This window comes from Lycium barbarum, chromosome 11 (genome assembly GCF_019175385.1).
Source record: "Lycium barbarum isolate Lr01 chromosome 11, ASM1917538v2, whole genome shotgun sequence".
Lineage (NCBI taxonomy): Eukaryota > Viridiplantae > Streptophyta > Magnoliopsida > Solanales > Solanaceae > Lycium > Lycium barbarum.
This window is the reverse complement of record NC_083347.1, coordinates 103,078,547-103,097,297: the sequence shown is the minus strand read 5'-3', so window position 1 is coordinate 103,097,297 and position 18,751 is coordinate 103,078,547.

The window sequence follows — 18,751 nt, the reverse complement described above, 5'->3', positions numbered from 1 at the left end:
ATGTTGTCAATGTGTAGTTATGGGTATAATGCATGAATTTGGAAGGGAGAAATGTGTTGATTTTATTGAGTTTGGAAGGTTGTAAATTGGTTGTTGTGATTGAATTGAACATAATAAAAGTGTTGTCGAATTATGTAAAAGAAATTACTAACGTTAGAATGTAATTTGAATTGATTGACAAAGTTGTTAATATGTAGATTGTTGGTGTAGTTCATGAATTGGAAGAAAACAATGTGGTTATTGTCCTTGCTAAGTTTGGAAGATGTCGGATTATTGTTGATAAATTGGCCGAGTTGTATTCTCGGATTTGTTGTTGATAAATTGGCCGAGTTAGATTCTTGGGGATGGTGTATTTACAGGGGAAATGCTGCCGAAATTTCGGCAGATTATAAGTGAAATTATTGAGAAGCTAAGGCAAGTGAATGACAATGAATCTAATGATTATGTGAATTCTTTTATATGTAGACTAGCAAGCTTGGATAAATAAGCGTAGCTAATAGGACGTGGAGCAGGTATGTAAGGCTTACCCTTTCTTTCTTTTGGCATGTCCTAGAGCTCAGTAAGGTATGACATGACACGCACCTTGGGGTAACTCTACTCTTTGATTCCGAGCTTGGTTATGATGCTTATTCTCTTTTGTCATGAGCATGTTTCATATGGTTGAGTCTATTGTATGATTAATAAATGAATAAGCTACTTCATATGGTTTGGATATGTATCCATGATTCCGATGCTCCGTTTGATATGTTTCCGAGTTTGTCTATGATTCTTATTCACTTTTGATATGAGTACGCTCGATATAGTTGAGCTTATTATATGATTGGATAACGAGACGAGCATAAAGAATTCTGTTTCTAAATGAGTTTTGTAAGTCTTAATGTCCCTAACTTTCGTAAAAGATCTTGGATTTGCTTTGAAACGTTCGTAAAAGTTCTGTGGTAAAAATGTCTGTAACTTTCTCATACTAACTCGGATTGACCCGAAACATGTTTATGATCCTTCAAATGTCAGTAAGTGTACGTATCTATCGAGTCTTGATTTATGTGCATATGGTTTCGCATTACTCTGTTCGTGCAAGTCTCAGTATGTCCTCCACTGCGTCCCGGGCCAGGGTATGTTCTCGTGCGTACTTCTCTGCATTGTTCACCGCGTCACTCTCACTTGCGGGCCGGGGTATGTTATATATGATATGATGACATTATGATATGATGACGGGGTGGTGGCCAGGATGGCATATGATGACTCTATTCACTGCGTCCCGCAAAAGAGGGCCGGGGCACGTTACATGCATATATGATACATGACATTGGCATACCTGACTTCATTCACCACGTCCCTCAATGGAGGGCCGGGGCACGTTATATGTAAATGTGATACATGATGATGACATACATGATTTCATTCACCGCGCCCCTCACTGGAGGGCCGGGGCACGTTATATGCGTACATGATATATGACTTACCGCGTCCCTCACTGGAGGGCCGGGGCACATTATATGCATATAAGATATATGATTCTGACATGCATGATCCGTGTTTGAAAAGTAAGCTCTTTTGGCACTCTGGATGATTCACTTATTTTCTGTACTTCTTCTGACATACGACATCGGTATACATGATTTGTGTCTGGAAGGTAAACATTTTGGTATTCTGGATAGTGTATTTACTCTGGTACTGGTTGTTTCGGTTATGGTTCTGCCTTCTGTATTTCATGCCTTACATACTCAGTACATATTCCGTACTGACCCCCTTTCTTCGGGGGCTGCGTTTCATGCCGCGCAGGTACACCCAGATGAGTTGAAGCTATTATAGAAGATGTTCCAGCGGAGTTGGCAGGCTCCACTTGTCCCAGGAGTGCTGCCGAGTCAGAGTATATGTGCTATGATGTCTGATCAATGTTAGAGACTTTGCAGACAGAGTCGTGGGTATTGGTTGTCAGTTCTGTAAGCGGCTCCATCAGCCGATGTGTCATTTGTGTTATGATATGAGTTTTATATGAGCACAAAATTTGTTTAACTTGAAAGCAACGAAAAAGAATATTTCTGAAAGTTGTGCTATGCGTTTCATCTTTATTTGATTTAAAAGTCCAAAAGATTATTTATGTAATAAGAGTCAGCGGGTTCGCTCGGCTCCGAGTATGGGGTCGGGTGCCCATCACACCCTAGCGGGATTAGGGTGTGACAATGAACCTCCGGCATGGCTGGTCACTAGGGGAAGGCTCAAACTAAGCCCCCCTCCCACCTAAACTGCCCCTCTCAACCAACAGTAACGATGGAAGACACAGATCCACATACACACACACATGGCTTGGAATAAATAGGATAGGTCCAATATACAAAGTTATAGAACTATTATAAGTTAACAGGAATAGATGAGAACAAGGAGATAAGAGGTGAATAGACTCAGCAAGCAGGTTACCCTTATGAACCAAGACCAAAGCACCAAGTATGATTTAAACATGGAAAAGAAAGTAATCTACATGGGCATTATATGGCCAACACTGAACTTAAACCAAGTAATCACTACACAGACAATCACATAGGAGTAGTACAGTTCCTGGCAATATTGATTCAAGTAGACATGGCAAAGTGTAAAGGCACATGAACATAAGGTAAACCATTTTCAAGACATGGTACAAAACAACAGAGAAGGGCAACAAATTTGGCATTCATAGAGTACATGTAGAATTATTTAAACAAAATCTTCAAATGAGCCTAGATGTCCTATGCATAGCCTAAGTAAAGGTTCTTGCCGTTCTTTAGGAATCATATTTTAAAATCTAGGTGATTCTCACAGAGAATACAGGAAATAAATAGAAGAGACCGAATTGTAATTCTAGCAGACATGATATGGACAAATCCCAATGGGTGAAATCAGAGTTCTTTTTGTTGAAACAACCATCTATTAGTGTGTAGTACACAAGGGAAGCATACTTGATCTCCTTAATTATTATTTATGATACTAACAGGAACAAGAAGCATAAATAGGTCCAATTAGGAAAAGGGAGTGCCATAAGAGCCATGACTTCATCAACCTTGACAAACACAGGTGTGGTGTTGTATTACTCTCAGCAGAATCCAGTTTAAGACACAGGCAAAAAATGAAATCCAAGCTAGGATCAATTGTAGGAAAATGCCAAAAGACTTTCAAGTCCTAATGGTTCTATGTAAAGTACACAACCTTAGGTATAAAAACTACATTTTCACACACAACTTAAGCAAGTAGAAGGGCCAAGAGTCCCATGGATGCACATAAGATTCACATTTTAAGCTTAGAGTTTGACTGGATGATTAGCAAATAGGATGTCATTTCTAATTATAACCACAAGCACACATTACAAGTAATCTATTCATGTTAATCTAAACTAACATGTAAACTGCCTCATCTCCTTTTAACAATACCTAGGAGTTGAGCAGAGGAAAATAAGTTGAACTTTACTACATTGGTTCTACTTAGGATTACAATTAACAAACTAACATGAATTCAAGAAGGAAGGAAAAGAAAAAATGATTTTTTTCAAGGTACTTCAACCACACCCCTTCACAGTAAGCATGGAACATTAGAATCACATGAGCAAACAAGCCAATAAGAAGCCTAAACAGCCTACTTTCTAATGAGTTTCAACATAAGATTCACATTGGTCCTACTGTGTTTGCCTCAAGTAAACCATAAGTTAAGCACATAACTAAATAGAGAAACCCTTAGCAATAAGAACCACCATTAGCAAGCATCAAACCACAATCAATTTAGCTAATGTAAATACACTTAGACTAGGCAAAATTCTAAATAACAAAATAAAACGAATTAAGAGTTACCTTTTGTGTGCGCAACTAAGAAAAGAATGAATTTGGGAGCTTTATGCTTCCAACCTCAACAACTCAGCCACGTGAAAAAACAAAGTAAAGCAAGAAAATATTTTAGAACTGAGAAAACCTCAACTATTTTCAGTCAAGGTATTGAAATTATTTACTAAGAAGTTTTTTTTTTAAAAAATCAAAATTTTCCAACTTCTTCAACTTTCAAAATTTTCCTCTATTTTTCTATCTCACTATTTTTCCCTTTTTTTTTTTTTTTTTTTTTTTTTTTTTTTTTTTTTTCTGACCTCTGTTTTTGTGAGAGTGAAAAGTTCAACCAAGACTAACAATGAACAATGTGGGATAAACCCTCTTTCAAAACCAAATACTCAGTAAAAAAAAAATCAATGACCCACATCTAAAGGTGTAGCAAAACATGCGGTCAGATCTGACCCCTCTTGGGTCGATCTGTACCAACAACCACGAACCAATAGGAAAATGTGAAAAATAATAAATAACATAACTTAAAAGCAAAAGAAAATCATGATTTTGACTGAAAAATCTGAAAAATGAGTAAAACAAAGATTTATTACTGTGTTCGGATAAAAAGAACATGAAATCGGGTGAAACCTGTAATGCTTTCACCATAATAAGCATGAAGTAGCTGTATTTGTCAGTCATGCTCTGTAAGCTTGCCATTTTTGGCGGAGGGAGATGATGAGAAATCAAAGGCGGCGCTAGGGTTTTAGTAAAATGGAAGAGAGAGAGAGAGACGGGGGAAGGGGGGGGGGGTGTTATTTGCAAAAGGGAAATGAAAAGCCCCTTCTTATCCGTTTAAATGAACTGGGCTGGACTTGGTCCGAGTTTAAAATATTAAAGGGGCCCTATACGTTAAGGGTATGCATATATATACACACCTTGTGTATATGTATATATGTATACTTGGTGTATACATATGTATATCTAGTACACATAAAAAAGATAGATAATTAGACAAAGATCAAAATTGATGAAATTTTAATTATAAGGAAAATTAGGACATAATTATTTTATTAAAATAGTTTTAAAAAAATTGACCAAATTGTTAATGGGCCTAAAATTACAGACATGACCTTAATTAATTCTAATCTGGCTGATCATTTCAATTATGACCTTTTTTTGACCTAATTAACAAATTTTGAAATTAAATGACCTTAACAAGTTTGAACCAATGAACTGGTTCTTTCAAATAAAACCATTAATAGGCTAATTTTACAAAAAATGACTCTAATTTCTTTAAATCATGAACTGATTAATTTAATTGTGGCCATGTCAAAATATTTATATATAAAAAGACCAATTTGCAATAATTATCATTTAATTAATTAATTATCCTAATTAAAACATTTATAAGCAATTAAGTTTTTTTTTTGATAAATCATGCAATATATAAAAATTAAGAGATTTAAAGGATTAAATAGCTAATTATTTAAATTACTCAAACTTTCAAAGATTAAAAAGAGTAAAGTATTTTGATTTCTTGACAACTTTAAACAATTAAATAAAAGACCCTTTTTATCTCTCTCTCTCTCTCTCTCTCTCTCTCTCTCTCTCTCTCTCTCTCTCTCTCTCTCTCTCTCTCTCTCTCTCTCTCTCTTTCTTTTTAATTAAATTTAACAAACATCTCATAAAATATCATAAAAGTAACCATTAATTTCTAAATAAATTTATGATGCCATGAAGCCCTTTTTACCAATTTAAGGGAGTGAAATATTGACTTGGACAATTTATAAAAATCATTTAAATCTTTCATGATGCCCAGCTCATTTTATTTATTATCCGGGGACTCTGAGTGATTGAAATAAAGTACAGGAGGTCAAAAATTAGGTGTCAACACTCATACATTAGAATTCGAAGGTCAACCGTATAATACGAATCTTTAATACTGGGTTGCCTAACACCTTCCTCAGGGGATCATCAGAACGCTTACCTGGAACTCTGAATTACGAAGGATTTTTTACTGTATTTGAATAAACCCTTCACGACTAGGTGTTCCTAAAAATTAGGTGACGACTCTTTTAAAACAAAGTCCGAAAGAGCACCAACAAGTTCGAAGTAGCTTTCTGAGCGCTAACCCCGCCCGCGAAATGCGAACCGTAACAAATGGCGACTCCGCTAGGGACTTAAAGGTTCTAACCATAAGGAATCGAATATAATATGAGTATATTTGCCTTAACTGTTTATGTGTTTACTTTCCCGCAATTCTTAACTGTCATTGCATGAATATCATGACTCCAACACTCCTCGCATTTATTTTACACTTTGTTCTAAAGGCGGGGAACAAAAAAATTCTTTTGGAACCGTTATGAGGTGAGGTTGGTTCGCAGCCGTCTAACAGCCCTAACGGTTTAGCCCCAGTTGTCCACTCGGGTTCCCAGTCTTTTTTGAAAAGCCCACTCTAGTGAAAACTAGGATAGAGCTAAGACAAATCCCTACTGGACTACAGCATTCATACTTAGACGAGCTTTGGTTATCTCAGACCTACCTAAGGTTCATTAAGAGAGACTACTTTGTGCTCGGATGATCTATAACCCGAAGAACACCGCATTTCATTTATGTGCCATGTGGAAGCATGTTTGTGCCTATGTGATGAACCATTGATCCTATGGGTATGAGAGAATCTTAACCATGTTTTGTTTTGTAGATGGAGTGCAGAATCTGTTTTGACATAGTCACCGAGGCTCCATAGTTGCTAAGATCTTGGTATGAATGGTTGGGTGATGCCCACCGGAGAATAATTAGTTGCACTGTAACGACCCTTTCCGGTCATTATGGGAATTTAGGACTCCATTGGGAATTCCAAGGCCGTGGGTGGATTCATAGGGCGTCTTTTGGTATGTATGCATGTTTCGGGTTGTGGTTTTGAGGCCTTGGGTGAAATGTGGCGTGATAGGGGGAAAACTGGACAGAAAATTGAGCTACTGCCCAAAATGCATCGCTGCGGCGGTAGGAGTACCGCTACAGCGGTACTGCTGTAGCGATGGGCTAACCGCTCCCAGCGGTCCGCCATTTTCTCTTGGGGCCGATGTGGAGGGACTTTTCCCGCTACGACGATGCCGCTATAGTGAGGTGGTGACCGCTATAGCGGTGGCTTGGCCACTATAGCGGGACCGTTGCGGCAGCATAGTGACCGCCGCAGCGGTCGACGGGAAGGCAGTATCCGTGTTCTAATGCCTTAGTTTTATATTTTCATTCATAACACACCAACACACTTTCCAACAAGCACCTAGAGAGGATTTCCAGGCTAGGGCAAGTTAACCTTGAGAGGTAAGTCGCTTTGCTTTCCATTCTACCATTTTATTACCTCCATTATTGTAATCATCTTCTTGGGTCTTTAATGGTGAAAGTGAAGTAGGAACCCTAGAATATCAATAAACCTTCTAAACTTGATGGGTGGAAATTATTAACGCGTAGTTATCTTTTAAATGAATTGATTAGTTGCTATTTGTCATAAATTGAACAATTAGAATAGTAAACTAAGCGATTGAGACCTAGGGTTCTATAAAAATGGTGTCTTTGTCATAGAAAACTATTTGTAATGGGAATGTTGGATAGAATGTGGTAAAAATTGACGGTTTATGAATATTAGGGGCTTTGATAGGTTGTTTATCACCTAGAAAATCATCCACCCTTAGAACGGGGAGAGGGAAGGGTATTTCTTGCCCTGGTATTTGCAAATTGAGCAATGTGACTCATTAAGCCTTCTATTTTTAGACCGCGAATGTATTGAGGCTTTGAGGAAAGGAAAGGCTGTAGCAGAGTGACAGGCATTGTTCTAGCTCTACTCTGAGGTAGGTTACGGTTTACTTGAGTTAGACTTTGGTTAGTTGAATGTATGTTTTGTGATTTCATTAGGAGAAGGCATGTCTAGTATTCATTACATGATATTGTGTGGTTAAGCTCCTATGTGCTTGTGATGGAGTGTTGTGTAGGCTTCATGCATTATTCTTGCGTGATTTAATCTGCAGTGGATGTATTGTGATGAGAAGTTAATATAGTCTTCTCGAGGGTATTATGACATTAAATGACGAGGTGAATATGGATATTGAGAAGGTAAGAAACACTGTTCTATAAAAGGTATGACAAGGCACACATATAGCCTAGATTATAGGCTCGTGGTCCGAGGATAGTTTCGAAAATGAGAGGTTTATTGTTATATCCCGCGTCCGAGGTTCGTTCTGGAGCGGAGGTTGTGCTCGGGTCCGAGGAGTGTTCCGGAACGAGTGGTACATGGACACCATGGGTGCCCTGCAGGTCATGACTACTGATCTATGACATTAGATAGCATGTGTGTACAGCGAGGGGGGTTATAGTGGTAAATTTATTTCCGTTGTGGTTGACGTGTTTGTGATTCTTGGAAATTTGGTGATTTTTTGTGATTGTCCGTAGTTGACTTGTTGTGATGTATTGATATTCGTGTATGATTAACTGGCTTGTTTATTCTATTGATTTCATAAGATATGCATGATACTAATCTTAGTCGGCCTATGATGCTTACCGGTACATAGTGTTTGTACTGATACTACCTTGCTGCATTCTTTGAGTGCAGATTTTGATATAGAGATTGCTACTAGTCCTCACATCTAGCGTGAAGGATAATTGCTGACAGATTTTGGGGTGAGCTTTTTCTCATGCCAGGCTGCCCGAAGATCTCCTACTTATGATGTCTTTTCTTATTCTGGACATTATGGATATTTATTAGGCAGATTTCAGTTCTTAGACATGTTTTGGCTTAGAGTCCTGTACGATGACTTTCGAATTTTTGGGATTGTAATAGTTAGAACTTCCGCACTTACTACAGTATTTATGGCATGATTTACTTGTTCTTTTGTTGTTAAATGAGTAATAATTGTTTAGCTTGATTTATATAAAAATCGTATTTAATGGATTAGGTGGTATGTATGTTGGTTCGCCCATTAGGATTAGGTGGTACATAACGGTTCGCCTTTTCGCAGGCAGGGTTAGCGCTCAGAAAAGCTACTTCGAAATCGTGGTGCTCTTTCAGACTTTGTTTTAAAAGAGTCGCCACCTAATATTTAGGAAATTAGGAAAACCAGTTTTGGACGGTTTATTCATACGCCGTGAAAAATCCTTCTTAATCCAAAGTTCTAGGTAAGGGTTCTGGTGATCCCCTAGGGAAGGTGTTAGGCACCCTAGTATTAAGGATCCATACTATACGGTTGACCTTCGAATTCCAATGTGTGAGTATTTGCATGAACGGTTTATTTAGTGTTTATTTCCCGCAAAATCCTGTCATGTTGCATATCGTTTTTTGAAAAGAATTAAATATATTCCTCTTACATATGGGGTGTTAGGTTCGGATTTATGATATCCGGGTATAATTAGTTCCTTTTATATATAAGGATAGTAGTTTTTCTATAGAAAATGATAAAAAGTTTATTTATTTTTTATGACTTGGGTGATTAGGTTTTATTCATGCTTTACTCACACGTGGATCAGGACAATCCGTTTAATATATTTCTAGAACATCCTTACCTAAATTTTTTAATTAGGCATAAAATTGGACCGCTTTGATTTTTCAAGAAAGGGATTCTTTATATATATTTTTTTGCATGTTTTGTCGTTTAAGAAAATGAATTATATTTATGGTCTAATAACTTGTGCATATGTTCCCTTAATAATGTACTCCTTATATATATATATATATATATATATATATATATATATATATATATATATATATATATATATATATATATATATATATATATATATATATATATATATATTTTATAAAGTCTCAGATTTATTTCGAAAAGGTAAGGTTTTTTACTTTAAAATCCATTTTGTTTTAGGGCCAGAAATACTTTACTTCATCTATTTAAATCGTGGGCCCTAGCCCAGAAACTTTAACCATGGGTTATTTATTTAGAGAAAATCATGTGGGTTTTGACCCAAAGATATAGTTTTATGTTTTAAAGGGACAAAACTGTGTGGGCTCTACCCCAAATATACCTTATTCTAGCCATTTAAAATATGGGCCTCAGTCACATTTTCTTTAACTACATATTTGTATTAAAAAAACCAAACGAATTTTTTAGCCCCAAATAGTGGCTTATGTAAATTTTGTTTTCAAAAGACCAAATTAAATGGGCTCTGGCCCAAAGAATATTTCAGTGAACATTTGGTTTCTTTAAGAAAAAGGACTTAGGTGGGCTCAGGCCCAGAAATATCATATTTTTTCCAACTCAAAACCCAGAAGAAGGAACATGTTTCAATAGTTTAAAAAAAGAAGTTTTTCGTATAATTTACTCATCCTCTTGATTTCATACAATACGTTATACCATTTTTGCTTTTCCAAAACCTCTTTAGTTTGTTATTTATTAAGACCAAAAGCAGTTGTTTTCTATTTTTTATCTTCAAAATCAGTACGCGTTTTTTCTAGATTTTCAAAAGAATTTTTCTTAGGATCTAGAGTCAATCTAAACAGCATATGCACCGTTTGCCTAAGATGCCTAATTCGCAACATAAATGGTTCCAATAATGTTTGTGGGTTTTTACAAATACGAATACAATACAAGAGCACTTAAACCAAATAGAGAAGACATAAATATAATAAGGAAAGTAAACTGGAGTGTACCAAACCCCAACCATTTTCACCCATGGTTGGGCCTTAATGTCATTTTTACCCATGACTGGGCCTTGAATATATTAGCTTCCCTTTCTTTTCTTCTAGACTCGATGAACTTGAAAGAATTTCCCTATTGGGCTTTTGACCCAATAGGGTGGCTGGACCTTGGCCCAAGTGGCCATGCAGTAGAGAGGGGAAAGAAACAAAAGACCTCGGTTAGTTTATATTTTACTACTCCTATCATACATATACTATGCACACATATATATAAAGTGCACTATTCATTTACAAGTCCTATTCTATACATAAATATACACATGTACAGGCAACATATCCCATTTATTCATAAGCCCATATGATGTGCATATGTGTTTTTCATGTCCTTAAAGTCAAACCCCAAACCTAGGTGGTGGGAAGGCTAAGTCATCACCCCCTTTATTCCTGATGTCGCACAAGTTCCAAGAGGTTTCATGAACCTCCAACATGGCTGGTAACCAGGGGAAGCCTCAAACTAGACCCCCCCCCCCCCCCTCCCCCCTTTCACCTAAACTATCTCTCAACCAACAATAACCATGGAAGACACAGATCCACATACACACACACGGCTTGGAATAAATAGGATAGGTCCAATATACATGTATATAGAATAATTATAAGTCAACAAGAATAGATGAGAACAAGGAGAAAATAAATGAATAGACTCAACAGGCAAATTAATCTTATGAACCAAAACCAAGGCACCAAATATGATCTAAACATGGAAAAAAGGAAAGTGATCTGCATGAACATGATAAGGCCAAGACTGAACCTAAACCAAGTAATCACAACACAAGCAATCATATAGGAGTAATACAGTTCTTAACAGTATTGAATCAAGTAGATGTGGCAAAGTATAAAGGCACATAAGAATAGGGTATATCAGCTTCTAGACATGGTACAATCACAATAGTTTTAGCATTCATGGAGTACATGTAGAATTATTTAGACAAAATCCTCAAATGAGCCTAGATGTCTTATTCACAGTCCAAGTAAAGATTATTGCCACTTTCCAAGAATCACATTCTCAAGTCTAGGTGATTTTCACAGAAAATACAGGAAAAACACAGGAAAAACCAAACTGTAATTTTGACAGATATGACATGACAAATCCAAATAGGTAAAAATCAAAACTCTTTTTATTGTAACAGCCATCTCCTAGTAAGGTGCGGTATTATTCTCAGCAGAATCCAGTTTGAGACACAAGCAAAATGAAATCCAAGCCAGTATCAATTGTGGGAAAATGCTAAAGAAATTTCAAGTCTTAATGGTTCTATGTAGAGGATACAACCTTAGGTATGGCAACTACATTTTTACACATAACTGAAGTAAGTAGAAGGGCCAAAAGTCCGATGGATGCACAGAAGTTTCACATTTTTAAGTTCTGAGTTTGAAATTTTTTTAGACTTTTCTCCTGATCCTATTCCATTGCAAAATAAACCAAGTTGATTTTGAAAGAGGGTGCACATGATTTAGATATGTTCATAAACAGTGGCCTGGTCCTAGTTTTCCTTTCCTCAAAACTGGACAAGTATAACATATCCTTAGCTGATTTTTAATGCTACATAAAAAGGGAGAACACATCTATCCAACATGATCAAATTAAGTTTTTATCTGCTACTTAGGTCTTGGACTAATGGACTCAAGAACATATCTCAAAATGGGAAACATGATGTATTATCCAAAGCATCACAAAGGAAGGGTCAAATATACCCCTAAGACACTGCATTATTACCTTAAATTGATGTAAGATACTAATTTCTTTAATTTTAAGGTCCTACTGTTACTTAGAAGAAGAAAGAAGACAAACCATCTTTCAAGCACAAGTTGGACACAAATCAGTGCGCACAAAATTCACATGAAGATCTAAATCATGATCCTAACTGTCACGACCCAGCCCCGTGGGCCGTGACTAGTGCCCTAACTGGGCACCCACACAGACTTACTTACCAGATCGACATATCAAAGACTTATTCAAATTTAGCATACGCTATTTTAAATAGATACTGAAAACATATATCATCTTAAGCGGTCACCCGTACAGAAATATCATACCAAAAACCGATAGGCTGGCGGAATACACATTGCCCGGATACACATACATATACAAACATATGGGCCGTTTTGGCCATAATAGCAAACGGGGCCGCTTAAGGCACAAATCACAAACATAATCGAACAAACGTGACCCATGACCCACATATATGTCTACAGGCCTCTACAAACCATAACAGAAACATATGACAGGACAGGGCCCCGTCATACCCCAAATAGCCATATACATACATACATACAAAAATATGTACAATAGAAGATATGTACCAAAAATATGGGCTCCGGATCAAAGGGAGCACTCCGAATAGCAGAATAAGTATCCTACACTGGCGGGTCACCAGAACGAACGTCTGTACCTGCGGGCATGAAATGCAGCCCCCGAATAAAGGGGGTCAGTACAAAATATGTACTGAGTATGTCAAGCATGAAATACAGTAATCCGAAGCCTAATTGAAGTGAGAAATGCGGGAAAATGGATACAGAGTTAGTATATCAAAATATGTGCTGAAAATATAAATAATGCAAATAAAAATCATGCATAGGGCTCAGGAACGTGGTCGCCACTCCGACGCTGGCGCCACAACACATCATACTCCAGAAGGTTTCAAATCTCCATACAACCCCCGAACATATCGTATCATCAGAACATATCACAACATCAGAACACATCATAGGCCATATCACATCATAACGCCGTATATAAGCGGTACCCGGTCCTATGGCGAGGTCTGGGGAACCGTAACACATCATACTGCCGAATATAACATAGTGCGCACGATCACAAAACTGGCCCGGGATCCGGCAAACGATATCAAAGTAGTAAGCACGAGCGGAGAGTGAGGAAACCATATGCATATAAGTACATAAATAAATTTCAAACCTCAATGGACAAATATATTTACCGACATCTGAAGGCTCAAAAATAAGATTCGGGTCAATCAGAATTAGTATAAGAAAGTTACGAGCTTTTGAAGTACAGAACCTTCTGAAAAACATTTCATAAGCCATACATGGAAATTCAAATATCATTCATATTAGAAAACTTTCGAACATCATTATGGATCAAATATTCATATTAGGAAACTTTCGAATAATATTATGGATCAAATCAAATGGAGACTTTTGGACCATATTTACGTAACAAAATATTCATCAAAGACTTTAGTCATCTCGATTTTCTTTCGAACAACATTCGGAAACATAACCACTAGAGTCTTCGAATATCACAAATATGTATCAAGCCATATGAAATAGCTTATGGAAGTCAAAGATGTTAGCCATCCTAGTGGCTCTAAGAGTAGGATTTTTCTTTATAAGCATACATATACATTTTTGTTCATTTCAAAAGGATCATGCCAAAAGAAGGAAATGTGGGCTTTACATACCTCGATCGCTCGCTAACCAAATCCCGACTCAAGTCTCGGGTTCTCCAATATCTACAATAACGTTATCAATTACCAAACATTAGCTACAATTACTTAGAAATCCAATTCTAACTAGTACTTGTCTACAGAAATTTCGGCAGCATCTCCCCTGTAAATTCAACATCCCCGAGAATTTAACTCGGCCAAATTCATCAACAACCATACCAAAAATACCAACAACCATACCAATAACATCAAGAATCAATTTAAAGCGCATTCTAATATTAGTATCCTTCTATCTCTACGTAGCATATCACATTCAATTTAACTACGTATTTTCAAGCCCATATCAACGCTTACATATTCATTACTAATTCAAGATCATTCAAATACAATTCAAAAGCATTTCAAACAATTCTACAAAATATTCAACAATCCCACCAACACCATATTCCACTCGAAATCTCCACAAATGCGACAAGGTCACAACGTCGCATTTGCTTCTTCCAATTTCATCAACAACAACAACAATTCACACTTTAGCAACTCCATTTCCATAATTACATAAAAACTATAATAAAATCACATAATTTCCTACAACAACTTACAACCAATTTTCATGCCAACTTGAACCATGATTCTTCCATTTACATCACAAAGGCCACAATCAACACAATTAACATACTAAATAAAATTTGTTCATCTTCCTCCACCAACAATACCACACGGCCACACACACACATACACATCCACACGACTACACCCACAACACACAAATTTCATACTTTTCATTCATTTCCACATACTACAACATATATATATATATATATATGTCTTCCATAATATAAAAAAAGGATAGAATTTTTACCTTTTCTTAACTTTCCCACTTGCCACAAAAGGTATTTTCTTGCCTAAAAAATTATACCACGTTGAAGAGGGTCTTGAACTTAGTAAGAATACTAGAAAATTAAGATTTTTGGATCAAAGGTTGATGGGCTACAATTTGTTTTCTCTCTTCCTCACTTGGCCGAACCCCCCCCCCCCCCCCCCCCTTTTTTTTTTTTTTGCTCTAGTTTTGTTGTTCTTGAAAGTTCTTGAATTATGAAGAACTTGTGGCCCCTTTTTCCTTTTTAATACATGGGTTTAAATTTTACATGGGCTTGGGCCTTTTTAATTGCCATGGCCGGCCACCACAAAACATTGGGCCTCTTTTTCTTTTTTGATTTTCCAAGCCCATTTAGTTAGGTTAATATTTTGTAAGTCATGAAACAAATTTTCAAAATTCCAATTTTGCCCTTAGCCTTCCTCGATATTTTCGCATCAATATGTTTCATGAACAACATATATGTTAAATAAATTCAAAATATTGCCTTATATCTTACTAGTCAATATTATTTCAATTTATCCGAATGTGCAAAATTACGGGATATAACACTAACTGTTACATGTCGTGTTCTCATGTGTTGGAAAGTGTGCAAGTTAAATGATATTAGTAATGGACACGAGGTTATTCCCTGAGCTTATAGGTGGTTAAAGTAATGGTACACATGTATCGTAAGGATTTGAAGTTAAACCAATAAAAAAAAAATAAGTTTGTCGAGTTTCAAAATTTATTCGAATAAAATACGGTCCACGCTATAATATCCCGTATTTTTGGACCAAGAAATGGAACCGTCCAACATGAGCGGTTTTACCGAGGCCATAGGATTTGGTTATATTCAAGCACGAAAATTAAAAGCTTGGTGTATATGAGGAATGAAGTCCAAAAATAATTTAGGCCTTAACAAGTATGACCACGGTGATTGAGAATAATATTTTGTGTATATCAAAAGAGACTATGGACGAGTGCTTTATCACATAATCGTAGCAATGAGTATATGAAGTGTATTAAAAATAATTGTTATTAAAGTGAATTGAGATCAAGAAATTAACTATGTGTATAATTGGTTAGAGGTTGGATTTTAAGTGGAGGTTTAGAATTGAATAAATTAAGCTGATAACACCTTTCCAATACGTGGCAGTAGCTAAACAAATTGATAGCATTACGTTCTTATAAGTGTAATAAATCAAGTTCACTTGAAAGTGCATAGTGCCACGTGAAAATAAGGAGACAAATGAGTCAAATGAGGATTTGTAGATAATTTCAAGGTGACAAGGATGTCCCCACGTGGCTTTATAGAAAGGAGCAGCAAGTGACTAGTACAAATTGTCATTTGGTGGCATCTTTATAGCCAATTTCGTAGTGATAGAGTCTTGCCTTTAATTGTGTGGAGACGTGGCCTTAAATAGAGGAATTCTTCACTTAATCTTTCATTTTAGTGATATGGAAGTTAATAAAATAGGGCTGCTATCTGCGGAGCCATGACAAACAAAAACGAACAGAGGATTGGTCATGATTTCGGTCTCGTTGTTCCATTTTGTGGTGTTGTTGAATCCGGGTTTTCTTCGTAGTGAAGTAAGGTGGAAGAAAATTATTTCTTGGAATATAAGGTAAGAATTCTCCTCTACTAGATATATTTAAATTCGTCCGGGTCATAGTTAAATTGTGAGACGGAAACTATGAAATTAATTGCGGGAAGTCGGATAAATTGTTATTACTATCATGTGGGCTGTTTTGGAGGTAATTTAAGAATGAATTTAATTTTAGTTGATATGAAATTATTGGTATTGTTTTTATTGGTATAATGATTGATATTTTGGCTAAGTTGGAATCACGAGGATTATTATGTTTTTAGAGAAGATGCTTCCCGAATATTGTTAGACTTCTAAGTAATTAAGGATTGGTTTGAAAGAGTATCCTAATTTAATTATTGGCATATTTGGTATTATTTGTAGATGGTATGAGATTAGTGAGACGTGGGCCGAATTCTATAGAGTTATGAAGTGAGTTATCGTTCTATTTCCATAGAATTTATGTGATGACATTGTTGCAGTCTTTATTTGTGATGCGGAAATGATATGAAGTTTTGTTGGAATGAATTATACAGGGGATTCATTAAATCATTTGTTAAGTTAATGTGAGTTAAAGCTAATCCCTACGGACTAATTTGAGCATATCGCTTTGGGATATAGACTTGCAGGTTCAAGAAATGAGACATAGGATGAGTAAGTAAGCGACGAGGTATGTAAAGTTAACCCTTCTTTCTTTTTGGCATGATCTTTATGAAACGAACAGACGATGTGTATATGGTTCCAAGGAAATTCCTATTCTTAGAGCCACTAGGATGGCTAATGTTATTGATTCCCAGAACTTACTTTATTATGTTTTGATACGTACATATGGTTCCAGAGTTCTATTTTGATATAATTCACAGTGACATTCGAAAAGTATTTGCTATGACTATTGTCTTGATTTGCAATTGATGGATCGTTTTGATTATTCCAGTGAGTCTCAGATATGATTTAAATTGCATATAGTTGCTCACTACTCTGCTCGTGCGTGCCTCAATATGTCTTTCACCGAGTCTCGGGCTAGGACACGTTTTCGTGCACAGCTTCACTGCATTGTTCACCGAGACCCTCACTAGAGGGCCGGGACACGTTATATGTATATGTATACGATGATATGATGACATGATGATATGATGATACGGTGATGGCGGCCAGGATGGCATATGATGACTTTATTCACCGAGTCCCTCACTAGAGGGCCGGGACACGTTATATATATATGCATGATGATGATATGATTTTATTTACCGAGTCCCTTACTATAGGGCCGGGACATGTTATATATATACATATGTACAGGATGATTACCTAATTATGTCACTACGTCCCATAACGGGTTGAGTATGATATATGATGTTGACATACATGAATTATGTTTCAAAGGCAAAGTGTTTTGGTATTCTGAACATTGTATTTGTTTCCTGTACTCCTTATTTCAGATATGATCCTTTTACTGTATTTCATGCTTTACATGCTCAGTACATATTCCGTACTGACCCCCTTTCTTCGGGGGAGGTGGGGGGGCTGCGTTTCATGCCCGCAGGTACAGATACTCGCTTTGGTAATCCGCCAGCTTAAGATTCCCTTTCTGCTATCTTGGAGAGCTCCGTCGTTCCGGAGCTTAGATTTTGGTACAGACTTCCTGATATGCATATATATATGTTTTTGTCCATGGGTATATCGGCCCCTATCCCATCATATGTTACTGTTGATATTCCTAGAGGTCTGTAGACATGTATGTGGGTTGTGTTCAGATGTGGTCAGTTGTGCCTATATGGTCATTATGGATGTTCTAGCGCTGTAGCAGCCTTGCCGGCTTGCATATATTATCGTTGGTTGTGGCAGCCTTGCCGGCTTGCATATATTATTATTCTGTTGTAGCAGCCTTGTCGGCTTGCGTGATATTCTGATATGTAGTGGCAGCCTTGTCGGCTTGCGTAGAATAATAATATATACAGTGACAGCCTCGTCGGCTTGCGTATGTTATTACGTTGTGATTGATTGAGGACCTATAGTATCGGTCCGATTATGTTTGACAGGTACATATGGATGTCCAGCTCGGGCACTAGTCATGGTCCATGGGGCTGGGTTGTGACAAAAGTGGTATCAGAGCAGTTCGTCCTCGGAGTGTCTACAGACCGTGTCTAGTAGAGTCTTGTTTATCGGTCTGTTGTGCACCACATCTATAAACAAGAAGCTACAGGACATTTAGGATGTTACCTTTCTTTCATATCTAAGATCATGCGATAGAGCCAAGCCATAGGAACAGAGATTCCTTATACTAACCCTTGATTTTAGCAGAAGAATGGCATCGACAGAGGGAAGTGACTGATGATGTTGGAAGTTACAAAGTACGCAGGTAATAAACAGTACGAACGATGTATGTCGAGCAATGTATTTGAAGTACGATTGAAATGTAA